The sequence below is a fragment of the Cucurbita pepo genome, unplaced genomic scaffold (genome assembly GCF_002806865.2).
Source record: "Cucurbita pepo subsp. pepo cultivar mu-cu-16 unplaced genomic scaffold, ASM280686v2 Cp4.1_scaffold000109, whole genome shotgun sequence".
NCBI classification, from domain to species: Eukaryota; Viridiplantae; Streptophyta; class Magnoliopsida; order Cucurbitales; family Cucurbitaceae; genus Cucurbita; species Cucurbita pepo.
Window position 1 is genome coordinate 235,335 of NW_019646433.1, and position 16,242 is coordinate 251,576.

At 34.5% G+C, this 16,242-nt stretch overlaps 1 pseudogene; it reads left to right on the top strand.

Moving 5' to 3' along the window:
• Positions 1 to 2,423: 2,423 nt before the first annotated feature.
• LOC111783853 lies at positions 2,424 to 10,935 on the top strand (annotated as a pseudogene).
• The last annotated feature ends 5,307 nt before the right edge of the window (positions 10,936 to 16,242 follow it).

Sequence of the window (16,242 nt, forward strand, 5' to 3'; positions counted from 1 at the left end):
ATAGACATAGAGTCACTCTGAATCAAAGGGAGCGACATCCATGTGTGGGCCAACTACTAGATTATCTATGTGGTCCCACGCCCCTCTCAAGACAAGTTTATAGCGCAACGGTCCTGTTCAAGAGACCCATATGTTGGGATATGGAGTTTGATACCTATTTATAGCTTATTCAATTTTTATAGATAGTAAAACTATATATGGAAAATGGTCGTACTAAACGACTATTTATATTAAAAAATAGTAGAGATATATATGGTAAATAGTATATATATAATAGGTGGTTATATCGGGTAAAACTATGTATAGTAAACTGAACTATATATATCCCTTAGGCACTTGCTTTGAAGATGTAGTTTTTGTCTTCTCTGTATCCTCTCTTAGTGTATATTCCTAAAGTCATCAATACAAATCCTTTAGCCAATATTCCTCCATACATTTGCTCTCTCCTGTTCTTTGTGTTCATCTAGATCGAGTGTGCGTTGTTGTGTGATCCTAACAACTGATATCAAAGCTAGGCGAGATTCACCGCAATATGTGAAGATGGAAATTTCAAAGATTGGAGTTGAGAAATTTGATGGATCCATTTCGGTTTCTAGAAGATGCAGATTAAAGATTATATGTACCAGAAAGATCTTCATGAACCCCTGTTGGGGGTGAAGCTCAAGGATCAGTGGAAGCTCAAGGATCAACAGGCCTTAGGGTTGATATGGTTGACGCTGTCAAGAAACATGGTGTTCAGCATCATCAAGGAGAAGACAATGTCAGATCTGTTGAAAGCATTGTCGAATATGTACGAAAAATCGTCAGCTATGAACAAGGTGTATTTGATGTGGTGATTGTTCAATCTACAAATGTCTGAAAGTGGATCTATTGCAGACCATATAAATGAATGCAATATGATTGTCAATCAACTGAGTTCGGTGGACATTAATTTCGAAGATGTAATTAAAGCATTGATTTTGATGTCATCTTTACCCGAGTCGTGGGATACTGTTGTTGCTTTGATTAGCAGTTCCCGATGATTTGAGAAACTAAAGTTCGATGAAATCTGAGATGTAATTCTCAGCGAAAGTATTCACAAACGAGAAATTGGAGATTCATCTAGTAGTGTTCTCAGTATTAACTGGAGGGGAAGAAGTAAATCGAAGAGTCCAACAAAGGCCGATCAAAATAAAAAACCGTTAAATGTTTCCAAACAAAGCAAATGTAACGTGTTAGAGTTTTGATAAAAATGTCATTTTCAGACAGATTGTACATGACCAAAAAAGAAGCATAATCACAAATCAGAGGAGGATAATGATTCTATAAATTCAGTAGAAGATGTTGGGGATGTTCTAATCCTCAGCGTGGACAGTCTGATTGAATCCTGGATTTTGGATTCAATTGTTTCTTTTCATTCGTCTCCAAATAAAGAGTTGTTCCAGAATTTCAAGTTTGAAAATTTCGAGAAGGCGTATTATGCCGACAACAAAGCCTTGGAGATTGAAGGAAAGGGGATATCTACATAAAAACTTCGGCAGGAAATCAATAGACATTAAAGAATGTCAGATATATTCCTAATCTCAAGAAGAACCTGATCTCTATTGGTCAGTTAGACAATACAAGTTATGCAATACAGTTGGGAAGAGTTCGTAGAAGATTGTGAAGGGTGCTATGATGGTAGTGCGTGACACCACTGTAGGGTGTATGAACATGGTTGCTGTTGCTTAGAGTGCTTCAAATTCAAGTCTATAGCACAATAGACTTGAACATGTGAGCGTCAAAGGAATGAAGATGCTAGCTACGAAAGAAGTTTTGGAAGGTTTGAAATCTGTTGATATGAGTCCTTGTGAGAGCTATGTTATAGGAAAACATAAACAATCAGCTTCACAAAGGCTGTCAGAGAACTGAAGAAAGTGCGGTTGGATATGGTCCATAAATACGTTTGGGGATCGTCTCCAATTTCATCACTTGGAGGATCAAAATTCTACGTCATCTTTATCGATGATTTCAGCAGGAAGATGTGAATTTATTTTCTGAAACACAAGTCAGATGTGTTTGCCACCTTCAAGAAGTAGAAAGATGAAGTTGAAAATTAGACTGACTTAAAGATCAAATGTCTGAGGTTTGACAATGGAGAAGAGTATGAAAATTCAGAATTCAAAGCATTTTGTGCATCTGAGGAAATTAGATTACCGCGGATAGTTTCAGGTAAAGTAAGACAAAATAGTGTTGCTAAGATGATGAACAGAACATTGAATGAGCGAGCAAGGAGTATGAGGATTCATTGTGGATTGTCGAAGATATTCTGGGTCGATGTTGTAAATACAACAATCTACTTGATCAATAGAGGGTCGTTAGTACCCTTGGAGTTCAAGTTGCCAAAAGAAGTATGAATAGGAAAAGAACTCAAGTACTATCACTTGAGGACTTTTTGCGGCACTATGTATGTTCGTGTTGATCTACAGAAGACTGACAAGCTTGATGCTGAGGTTGTGAAGTGCTATTTCATAGGCTATGGTTCTGACATGTTCGAGTACAAATTTTGGGATGACAAGAACCAAAAAGTTTTGAGACACTGTGACATGAATTTTGATGAAAATGTTATGTATAAGGACAAAGAGAAGAAAGGTTCCAGGACAACGAAACAAGTGGGTGTTGAGGTTGAATTGCAGAACAATTCACAGAAGGATGTTGTAGAAGATACTCAAGAAACTTCTGAGACGGTTGCTGAGGAACCAGAGGTGGAGCAAGTGACACCTTAGCAAGTTGAAAAGATCATCTAGAGCCATTAGAGTACCAGATAGGTATGTTCCTTCCTTACAAATTCTGTTGCTAACTAATGAAGGGAAATCAGAGCCCTTTGATGACGCCCTACAGTTGGAGGATGCAACCAAGTGGGAGCAAGCCATGGATGATAGGATGTCTAGGCTTCAGAAATGCGTTGCTATTTTATCTACTTAGGCTGAGTACGTGGAAATAACTAAAGTTAGAAAGAAGATAATATGGATGACAGACTATCTAAAAGAATTGGGTAGGAAGTAGCATGAGAAGATTCTTTGTACAGATTGTACAAAGCCTTAATTTGTATGGTGCAGAGAAGTTGTTGATAGTCGTTTGAAAATGAAATTCTTGATTGAATATATCAGTTGGCTAAAATTATTGGAATATGGAGTCTGATACCTATTTATATTTATAGCTTATTCAATTATTATAGATAGTAAAATTATACCTGGAAAATAGTCATTTACATAAACTATTTAGAGTAAAGAATTACTAGAGATATGGTAGGGAGTAGATATATATAGTAAAGCTATACATAGAAAAGGGTCAGTAAACGACTATTTATAGTAGTATAGATTATATTTGGTAAACCTATATATAGTAAACTGAAATTATATATATAGACACTTTAGTAGCGGTTTGAATATATACTTCCTGCCTTGAGATTCTTTCTCTTGTGTATATTCCTAAACTAAATGTATTTAAATCTTTTAGCCAATATTTCTCTTTTCTTGTAGCCAATATTTCTCTTCACATTTTCTCTCCCCTATTTTTTGTGTTCATCTAAATGGAATGTGTGGGTTGTTGTGTGATTCATCTAGATGGAATGTGTGAGTTGTTGTGTGATCCTAACAACATGACCATTTTTACAGATAAGCACCCAATCATCTCGATGTGTCACGCTATCATTGTAACAACGGTACAATTTTTTTTTTTAAGAAATATAAATAAATAAATAAACAAGAGAGAAAAAAAGAAGTAACAAATTTTCCAACCTATCACCACTTCATCCGAGAGATATTTGAAGAGGTCAGTCATATATTACATTTTCCTAATGATTTTTGTTACAATTAATTACCTCTGAATTATAAATTAAATAAACCGAGATAAAATAAGGGAGGATTGTGAACATAATTGAAAGAAGAAAAAAAGGGAAACACACCGTAAGAGGAAAGAAAATATCTCGAAAATGTTAGAGTTTCAAATGGATTGCATGAAAATAATATTATAACAAACATATATAAACATTTCAAGACTTTATTCATGCAAAGACTTTAATGTTCGCATGAAGTTAGCACCTGGAACAATGTAAATTAGAGAAATAATTTTATAGAAGTTCGAGCTTACAACTAATGTCATTAGCTCACATAGGTGGACTTGGATTTCAAAGAACAGAATCGAAATTTCATTAAGGATAAATTCGTGACAATAACTTAAGCTAATCAAGTAAGTGACCTTACTATCAGCTCGGTCGGAAGACTTGTCTTATGTATGACGACACGTGTTCAGTGGCCCTTGCTCGTGTCATTTCTACTTTATGTTATATGATGATGTGATGATGTTATATGATGACTTGATGACGTTAGATAATGATGCGATGATGTTATATGATGATGTGATGATGTTATATGATGATTGATAATGCTATGTGATGTCATGATGACGTTAGATGATAATGTGATGATGTGATGATGTTATATGATGATGTGATAATGTTATGTGATGATCTAATGACATTAGATGATGATGTGATGAGGTTATATGATGACTTGATGATGTTAGATAATGATGTGATGATGTTATATGATGATGTTATGATGTACATGATGATGATGCAAGATGTATGATGATGAAATGACTTCATATGACAATGTTCAATATTAAGATGTTGTGCATGTATTAAATGACACAATGCATTATGATAACAAGTTTTTAAAGACACAACCCTAGTTAAACAAATGAGGATGAATGTATGAAGGCCAATGCATGCATGTTACTTAGAGTAATGTGTGAACGGTGTATAGGGTTGTGCTTTAAAGATGAAAACTATAGGAACCTCATGCATTTTGTGTTCATATATATCCGGTTACTTCCTCATTTGTGATGATGAGTGCGGATGCGCACAGTATGATGATGAGGGTGTTCACGGGAGCATGACACTATGGGGTTTTGCTGACCTCCGAATATCGTTACATATTAGTTTGACCAGAGAGGGTCTAGGGGGTGTGCGAGCCCCCTGAGGATTCACATGTGGGTCATGTGTAGGGAAGTACTACACATCCAATTTTTTCGAGACTGAAGGCCACCCCTATGATGATTTTTAAATGATAGGTCCCTAGATCATGAGTTGCATGTGTTTGCATTCCCTGACCCCAATAGTAGGGTCACTTACTGGATATATCTTAAAATACTCAATCCATGTTCTACTTCTTCTTAGGTAACGTCAAGATGTCCCTGTACGGCTGACATTGCAACTTGAGACCATGACATATGTATAGGATAGTCGCTGATGATGTTACTATAACACGTGGGGAAGCAATTTAGATCTTAGGCCCTCTAAGTACATTAATTATAGTAAATTAGCTAGCATGTTCAAAAGCATTAAAACTCAATGAGTTTGAATACTAACCTTTTGTAGTTCAAATTTCTTTTTCCTCACGAACCAGTTTCGAACCACCACTAGTGTCTTCTCTACTATTCTTCGGCCTTAGAATGGAATTGTGGAATCCGGTGAGTGACTAAACTTGATAGGAATTTAGTATATGTAAAGAGAGAGTTTTGAGAGATTTTCTCAAAGTTTGCATGTTCATGCAAATTTGAGATTACCAAATTTTGACACTCAAAATTCCACTCAAATTTGTGGGATTATGTTGCAAACATGCCAGTTTTGTTAAATCATACATTGACACTCGATATTTCACTAACTCAAACATAGATTTTTCCATTAGGTGAAGTCAATTGACTTTCTTTATTTTAATTCAACAATTAATTTAAATAATTAATTTCAAATCAAAATAATATTAAATGATTAATTAAATAAAATGTCAATTCCAATCAATTCAGATATGAATCCTATTCATAATTAGAATATTTAAATCTTATTTAAATATCTCCATTCTCTTTTTTTCTTTAATTCATAATTAAAACAAAATGCGGTTAAATATATCGTATATATTTAGCGTGTATTTCCTAATTTGAATTCGAACACTTCGAACTCACTCGTCACACTNGCTGGAAGAGGGACCTGATGGACCTATAGTTCATGGACTCCAACGATTCGAGATTAACCGGCTAAACTCATTAACCTTGTTAACCAACATTCGTTAACTACTAGAAAAATTCACTATAGCTGATAAGATAAGGAATCAACTACAAGGGGAATAAGATTCGGATTACCTTGTTGATCGAATATCTCAAGGCAAGAACACTTGTGAGATTCGAATCACTCCACAAGCAAGATCGATCATGTCTAGCTTGAATGACTCTTGTTGATCAAATATCTCAAACACTTGTTTGAGATTCGAATCACTCCACAAGCAAGATTGATCATGTCGAGCNAGGTTGTTCGTAACTAGAGCTGGGTCAATTTACCGTTTTACCCTTAAAGTTACTTCGTGTTCCTTAAGTGCCACTGATCCTCTAATGAACAATTGGTTTGTGGTCCAACCGCCAAACCGAATCCCTCTTGGGCCAATGAGAGGGTGGGACCCCTTGTTCAAGACTTGGAGTCAGACTTAAGGGAACAACCTCTCTACTATCCCTAAAAGCGGGTAGGAGTTAATTCCATCTTACACCCTATGTCCCCAGCTATTCACTCAGTCTTACCCCTGAAATGGGAGGCTTATTGAGTCAACAAACTTGGACCACTCTCACCCACACAAATCTAAGGATAATTCCGAATAAATAGGAGTTCATAGTTAGCTTAGGATTAAGATTGAGTTACCTAGGTCATCGAATGAAAAAATCAGTCTCAACAGTAAACGACATTATAAAGTGAGAGCGGTTTTCTTCATGGATTATCTTATGCAGTACTCATTGCATAGCACGCCACCACTCACATGTCTCCACATGTACAATTTAGTGATCACATTGTTTATATCGTATACAAAAGTGGGCCGCATCCATAGTGTCCCCAGAATAAGGTACTCAGCCTTATCCCTGTACTATAGATCATTTTGACTATATACTTAAACTTGATCTACTCTTATAGTTCAAGTAATCATACTATAGCCAGTTGTTCTTAGTTTATTGGATTTAGATTAATGATAGTAACATTCACTTTATTCAATAACAATCTTTACTGAATAAACATCAATAATAATTTTATTGAAAGCATAATATGTTTTTGTTTACAAACTATGAGTTTTAGGACATAAAATTCAATAGTCGCATTTATTTTCTTGGACATAGGCTAGAATATGATGTTTTTAATTTAAAGGTTTATTTATTTTCTTTAGTCTTTTGTCGTGTCATTTTAAAGGTATTTTTAAAACACGTAAGTCTATAGCTGTGTTTTAATATAAAGGTTATGTTTTATGATGAATTTTTTAAATGTTTAATTATGCATATGAGTTTAGATGAGGATGACAGTAACGACTCTAGATAAGTGAAAATTTAGGATCTTTACAATCATACTTACCTCTTGGTGCGTGAATGGAGTATGTGGGAGTGTTTGGAGATCCATGGAGGTCGCGAGTCGCGAGTCGCCGGCGACCGCATTGATTTTATATCTATATATATATCCCTTACCGTTTTTGTACGACATTTAAAAAAATTATTTTACTAATTACAAATATAAATTTTTTGATTTTTGAGTCAAACCATTTACATCATTTTATTATAATCATCTCTACTAAGTGCTTCTTCATGGTAAAAAAAAAAAAAAAAAAAAAAAAAAAAAAAAAAAAAAAAAAAAAANATATTTAACCAAACAAATTTAGTTGGAAAAGTTATTTTAAGAGATTATTTTGAAAAGTTATATAAACATGCCATTAATTTATGCAATTAATTTGTGTTCTAACAATTGAGGGCCATAATCGATCTTAAAATCATGATGTGTTGGACATTGAATTTATTAGGTGGTGGGTGGTTGTAATAATTCATTTAGATTTTTGAAGTATAATAGAAATATACTTAAAATACTAATGAAAAGGTTGGCGTCAGCCCATGCACGTAAATGTAATACACTCATGCATAAATAGAAAAATTTTGTCTCGAAAGGCACAATTGGGCGCGTGAAAATATGGAGACTTAGAATGGGAGAAGGAGCCCATAATCCATACTTATTCAGCTCCAATAACTTTGTAGGAGAACAAACGTGGGACTTCGAGCCTGATAAAGGCACTTCATAAGAGCGAGCTGAAGTGGAATAAGCCCGCCAAAATTATTAACCATAGTTTTAAGTCCATGCAATAATAACCTATTTTAGAAATTTTTAGATTCTCTTTAATTATTATATAAATTTTTTTATTAGTAGTTTTCTTTCTAAATATCAAATAATCATAATTGGTTTATTGTAGTTTGGTAATCAATATTATGATTTTAGAAGACTAATCAATATTATATAATTCTACCACAATATTACCCTTTTCTTTTCAGGTATTTTCGTTGTATATTATGGGACATCTCCGCATCATATTCTCAGAACATCATCGAAAGGAAATCCTTCGCTATGCATATTGTCATTAGAATGAAGATGGTGGATGGGGATTGCACATTGTGGGACAAAGTTGTATGCTTTGCACTATTTTTAACTATATTCGATTGCGTTTGTTGGGGGAAGAACCTGACAAGGATGAGTGTTTTAGAGCTCAAAAATGGATTCTAGATCATGGAGGTGCTCTTTACATACTCTCTTGGGGAAAGATTTGGCTCTCGGTCAGTACTATATATATACGTCTACCCTATTTCATTTGAAACGACATAACTCAAATTTAAGGAACTAAACTTATAATTTAACTTTGTAGATTCTAGGAGTTTATGAGTGGGAAGGACCAAACCTCCTGCCTACGGAATTTTGGTTGTTAGGAAAATTATTCCTTTCCTTCCAAGAAGTTTGTTATGCTATTCTCCATTGACACTTCTTCCTGGGTCGTATTTATTTGGAAAGCGGTTTGTTGGACCCCTCCCCCCTCTCATTCTTCAATTACGCCAAGAAATATATAATCAACCCTACAACCACATTAAATGTAGTTCAACCCGCCACGTTCCTAAACAATTCAATCCTCCCAATCACAATGCATTAGTAAAGAAATTATAGAATTTCTACCCACAAATCAATATTCATCATTTCAAAAACTTTGAGATTTATGTGGGTAGAAATTGATAATTTCCATTTCATGCACGGCATGAGAACCCATTTCATGTACTTTGATTACTTTGATTGAACTGGACATGATCATGCAGGAAGACAAATGCTTTGAACGTTCATTATTTTAGAAGTTAGCATGGAATACGGTTCAATACTTTGAAGAGCCTATTCGGCCTTTAAAAAACTAAGAAATAGAGCCCTTCAAATAGCTAAATCTCACATTAATTATGAAGATCATAATAGTTATTACATTATTATTGGATGCTTTGAAAAGGTTAATTTCATACTTCTTTTTATTTTATTTTATTATTATCGGTATAGATAATAATATTATATTAATAAATATAATTTAGCTAATATGGTGTAGGGTTATTGAACATGCAGCCATTGTTTACACTTGCTTGTTGGATTGATGATCCTCATGGGGAAGCTTACAAGAAACATCTTGCTAGAATCAAAGATTGAAACATCTTGCTAGAATCAAAGATTACTTATGGATTGGTGAAGATGGAATGAAGATGCAAGTAAGTTTTACCCATTATTAAATATTTTGTTAATTATAAATAAATAAATATAATCTTTGTTCTTAAAATGTCGATTTCAGTCCAACATTTAAATAAATGTTTTTGTGGAACTTTGTTATAAATATATCCAACAAATAATAAGAGAAACTTATAAAAGACTAACATATATGTATACGAGAAGGATTTTGGTAGTCAGCCATCGGAGGTTGCTTTAGCCATTCAAACCATTCTTGCAATAAATTTCTACTCTGAATTGTGTGAGACATTTAAAAAAGGGTATGATTTCATTAAACCATCACAAGTATTAAAAGTGTTTAATTTAAATAAATAATTGTTTATATTATTCTAACCTATACTCATATAAAGGTTAGAGAGTACCCTTCGGGTGATTTTCGAAATATGTACCGTCACATATCAAAAGGAAATTGGACATTCTCAAGATTATGGATGACAATACTTAAATACACAACTATTTTCACAACTATTTTCTGAAGCAATACTTAAATACATTAAATACATCATAAATCATAACAACTAATTAAAATCATTATTTTGTTTTATCTTATATTTCTTAGCTATTGAATCGAGTAGAGTTCTTTGAATACACGGTATTAAAGCAGTAGTAAGTAGACAATCTAAGAATATTACTTGAAAAATTTTAGATGCACATAAATGGTATTGAACTGATTATTATTTATTTTATTTCCTTTGTGATGAACCATGGAATGAGTAAAATTAGATATGTAGAATGCACGTCATCGTTGATACGAGCACTTGTTTTGTTTAAAAAACTATTTCCAAGTCATGGAAAGAAAGAGATAGAAACATTTTTAAGTAAAGCAGTAAAGTATTTGGAAGGAATGCAGGAAGAGGATGGATCATGAAATGGAAATTGGGGAAAATGTTATGCAACATACTTCGCTATAAAAGGATTAGTGGCAACTAGAAACACTTACCAAAATTCTTCAACCCTACGAAGAGGTGTGGAATTTCTTCTTAAAATTCAAAGTCCAGACGGTGGGTGGGGAGAGAGTCACATTTCATGTACACAAAAGAAATACAATCCTCTCTTCCACGGAATTCTTCCAATCTTGTTCAAACTTCCTTTGCTTTAATGGCTTTGATTCGTTGTCAGGTTTGTTTTACTCTTTTACTTAAATTATTATAAGTATGTAAAGCTCATATATATATTTATAGTAATAATAAAGAAATGATGTATGTATGTAGGAAAAGAGAGACCCAACTCCTCTTCATCGTGCGGCAAAACTATTGATTAATTCTCAATTGGAAAATGGTGATTACCCTCCCCGGTTGGTTAATGTAACTTTCTTTCATTAAACTATAAGTTTAGTAATTCCTAACTTAGGAATAAATATGTTCAATATAACTTTTATTCTATTAACAATTTGTTGTATTTAAAAAAGAGTTATTTGTATGTCGTTTGGTTGAGTACTTATGAACACATGCATGCTATATTATGGATTATATAGGAATGTATTTCTGTTGTGGGCACTTGTAGAGTATTGTAATAAGGTTTGATTGTCATAGTCTTAACCAAATTTATTTAACATGCTTTCAGATTTTATTACATTCCATCAACTTTTGCTTCTCTTCTTTAATAGTGATCTTGATATTCACATACAAAGTATATAATCTAATCTAAATTGATATTTGCATACAATAATTTAAAATAATATTTAAACATATAATTTTTCTCAAAATGAAAATCAACCGTGATAAAGATTTTTTTCTATAAGGTTGAATACTAATGATCAAACAATTAACTTGACAAAATTTAAGAATTACATTCAAATTATTTTTGGAAACTAAAATTTATGAACATCCCTTACCTTACCATCCAAGTCAACCTAATACCCTACAAAGTTAACATTAGAGTTTATACATATAACTTCATCATCCAAAATTTGAGATTCGAAATCAAGGGCTACACTAACAAACCATACAACGAAATAAGAAGAGATAGACAAGAAGAAATTATGGAAAAAATTTAGCAATTAAGATCGAAGAATTAAAATCAAAACAAAGTACTCAAGTAGTGGATGTATTTCATGAAAAAATATATGTATAGGGTACATGTGCACGAACATGTACAGACTCTTAAAAATCTCGGGACACTCCTCTGTGACTTTAAGACTCTGTAGGTGCTCCTGCCTCGATATGTGGCATCACTCACCTGAAAAAGAAGAGTAGAAAGAATACTCAGTAAGCAACCTACTTTTAAGCTCTTTTCGCATCTATATCTTAGTAGATATCCAAGGCCTTGTCTAGGGGTTCTAGAGAGTGGGAACTAAGGTGCAATGTCTTGTGTACAACTTAGAAGCTTGCAATGTAATAGCCCAAAAAAAATAATAAATAAATAAAATAATAAATAATGAAATAAATAAAGAAATCAACAAATAAAAACAATTATTAAAAAAAATAGTTAAATAATAATAATAATAAATAAATAAATAAATAAACAAAAAAGAAAAACAACCTTTCCCCCTACTCTCCACTAACCTCTCATCCCTCCCTCACAATTATCTCTTCTCAACCCAAGAAAGTAACAGTTACTGAAAAAGAAACAAAAAAAACAACAATTATCAGATTTAGTTGAGGAAAAAGATGAGAATGTCTTTTACTGAGTTAGATTAACAGGAGATTTACATGAAGATAGATTTGATCAACAAGGTATATATTAAATCTTCATTTTCTTTTATCCTATTTCTTTTTTAGAAATCAGTCCTATTCATAAATTATTACAATGGTTTAGCTTTGAGTTAGAAACTAAATGTTAATCATTTATACGAATTCTAGTACATCAAGTCAGATTTGTAATATTAGATTAAATTTATATAAGTTCCCAAATGAATAGATTAAAAATAGAATGACCAATAAAATTTGTGAACAGTAAACACTTAGATAAAGAAGGATTTGAAAACACCCATCCCTCAAAATTTGGAATACATGATAACAAGATTAAATGACAACACACTAGATACAGATAAAAAAAGAATATTAAAAACCACCGACATAGAGAGAAAAAGTAAATAGGGAGGACACTAAAGCCCAGAATAACTTCAAATAACTCTATATATATTTTTTTTTTTATACAACACTAACCATGAAAAATAAGATTTTTAATAAAAATATAATTATAGATATATAATATTTCAAGACTTTTAACCATGGACCAATTACATTAGAGAAATAATTTTATAGAGTTCAAACTTGAAACTGATGGCATAGGCTCATATAGGTTGACTTGGATTTCAAAGGACAAAATCGAACTTTCATTAAAGATACATTCGTGACAACAACTTAAGCTGACCAGGTAAGTGGCCTTACTATCGGCATGGTTATATTTGATGTTGACACGTGCTTGTGGTTCTGCACGTGTCATATATATGTGTGAATTATTTGTGAACAAGTATGTTTATATTATGTTTATGTTATGTTATAATATGTGAATTGTATGATAATAATTATGATACAATGTGTTCAAGGATATGTTTGAGATAGGATACGAGAAGGATGCACAAAACGAAATTTAACGATAGGAGTAAGATACGTTCATGAAATGTTAAGGTTAGGTTACATACCAGAGTGCTATGGATATGGGAGATTGATGAAAGAATATGGTTAGGATATGGGTAGAAAGGGATAGGTTTGTGATAGATTGATAGAACGATAGCGTTAGGATACATTCCTGTGATGATATGACTAAGATACGTTCACATAACGATATGACTGTAATAGGTATAAGAACGTTAAGACTATGATAAGTTAGGGAACGATATGTCCACAAAGTGTTTACGATATGACATGTTTATGATACGATATGACATGTTTATGATACGATATATTGTGATGTGATATGTTATGTTTAGATTGTTTTATGTGACCATTGAGGGAATTGTTGTATGAATTGCACGTTGTGAAATGACATGTTAAAAGCATGGACTGTTATGTTTGCTAAATTGTATGTATACAGCATGTTATGAATGACATGATATCATGATAAATGAAATGAAATGTAACCACATTAGAATTATGTATGATACGTAGACTGAAAAATGAGAAATGACATGTTAAGCATGAAAGATGATAGGGGAGTTATATTCATTAATGATAAAAGTAGAAATATTGGGGAACTCATGCATTATGTGCGCTCATGCATTTGGGGGGATACCCCTATTCCATCACAAGGATACGGACGCGTACATCCAATGGTAGGGGTACGTTTTTTATGTTTTGCATAGCGCTGCCGTGGCGGTTACTAGTTCTAACGGGTGTCTGGTCTAAGGAGCTTCCCAGAGTATGCTCGCACGACAAGTAAAGTGGTCCAGTAGTGTGCAAACGGACTGGTGAGCCCATACCCGCACGTATGGGCTGTGTAAAGTATATGGTACACGTCCAAATTACCCGTTAGGACTGTACCATAGGAAAATAGATTGAAACGATAGGTCCCGTCATTGCATTCGCATGTTCTTGCATTTAACCCACAATAGTGGGGTCACTTACTGAGTATTTCTTTAAATACTCAAGCCATGTGGTACTACATTTTTCAGGTTAAGGCAAGACATTCCCGTACAGCTGACGACGACATCGCAACTCGAGACCATGACACATGCAAAAGATAGTGGTATTTATTTTCTTAGACCTAGGCTAGAATAGGATGTTTTTAACTTAAACGCTTATTTATTTTATTGTGTTTTAAGATAAAGGTTATGTTTTATGGAATTTAAATGAAGTCTTCCGCATTCAATGTTTATGGTACGTATACAGTAGCGACCTTAGATTAAGCAGAAAATTTCGGGTCATTACATTGTCCATCATATGCAGTGGATGATCAGTGTCCTAGAATGAGGTGGAACCTCATAAGTAAAACTGGGGGGACAGTATGGCTGGACTTGAATCAATATTGCTCTCTGAACATCATTCGTGGGGGTTAGCTGATGACCCTCCCACGGGACCATACTTCCACTAAAATCGGGGGGCTGCAATCCCTTGTGTGCCGATCAGCTACTAAGTCATCCTACATGGTTCCACGCTCCCCCGATCAGGGACGAATTTCTATGGCTTAGAGGTTCTATTCAGGAGAACTCTTAGCTATCACCACTAGGTCGGGGCACAAATCACACTACCCTGTCCGACAATACCTAGATCAACGATCTCAATATCGGAGTTCAGTCTCAACGGTACGTTATTGGAGTAAAGGGAAGTGGAGGTTCTGGTGACACTATCCACACTGCTCAAGTTTGGCGGGTTACCTCGTTTGTCTACATTTACTGTGGGTCCTACTAAGTCTTTCTATGGCGAATTTTGTGGCTTAGACTTGAATTCATTCATCTCTAGGATTCTCGTGCAAGGTCTCTCAAACTTGTCGTGATCTGTTATACTAGGGTTTGGGTCCGCCTGTCATCCTTTTGCGGAACTAAATGCACGGTATTCTAGAGGTATCTCATTTTAGGTCTTTGTCTAGTCTACTCAGTCTTAAGCACCCTAGTCTAGGCTCGTAGTTTCTTCCTATTATCAACAAGAAAGAAAACACAAGGATTCATGTACTAGAGTTAACATGCAGCAGTTCATGCAATATTAACAAACATGCTCATGCTCAACTGGAAGATAACGTCCATCTTCACCCGGAGCACAGATTTCACAAATTTCCTTCCCTCCTTTATCATGCATACATACATACTGTATCACATTCTCAATCTAAAGTAATTCCATAGTCAATCATATCTAGAGCCCATTGATTTTCTTAATTAATTCATTTCCATGACTTACATGTTAATATGCTAGGTTCGGCTAGTTAGGTTTATCAATTTGACAACATGCATGCTTATTCCAAGTTGTTCCTACAAGAACTGCTCGTGGGAATCCAAATGGTTTCTTACTTAGTTGACGCGTGCCTTCTTGAGCTTGAATTTATAGTCGGAGAGGGTTCTAAAACTTCTGAAATTTTCTTTATGGGTCCTAATTCATAGAATAATAATGCCAGTATTGAAATCGGGGCAAAAACAAGCAAATTGAGGCCGAACGAGGGAAAAAGAACTACTCACGCACTTATACGCACCTTTCACACGCTCAAGAGGGTACTTATACACGGTTTCAACACGCGCATATTACGCATAGTGGTTTTGCACAGTCGTGGATCAACTCAGCTCAAATCTGACGAGTCGAAGCGATTTAGGGCGGTTCGTTCACACGGTTACTAGGTCGCATGCGGAACGTCGGTTCGGGTATGGGCCAACTCGAATCCGTGCACTGACGCGTGTCTTCTCGCTAGTAGGGCGCGGTTTGTCACAGTCCTACATTTTTTACCTTGCGGAGTCGTGATCTTGACACGCTCACGACTAGCCTTAAGGGGAATTAAGCCCCATATATATTTTTCGCCCCGGCTTTGTGGTTTCATTGGACCTTAGGCGAGGTTTGTCTTCACCAATCGAACATCGCTTGTGCGGAATCCAAGCTTGTTCAACTATACACGCCGCCTGCGCGTGCATGTTCCATCGTCTGCGACACATCCGACTTGCCTCTACACTAGGCCAAGTCATTCGTATCGACCTTGGCTCTACTCGGGCCAATGTCTCTCAATACAACGTCGCATCTCATCTTGCCATCTCGATCCCCATCGATAGG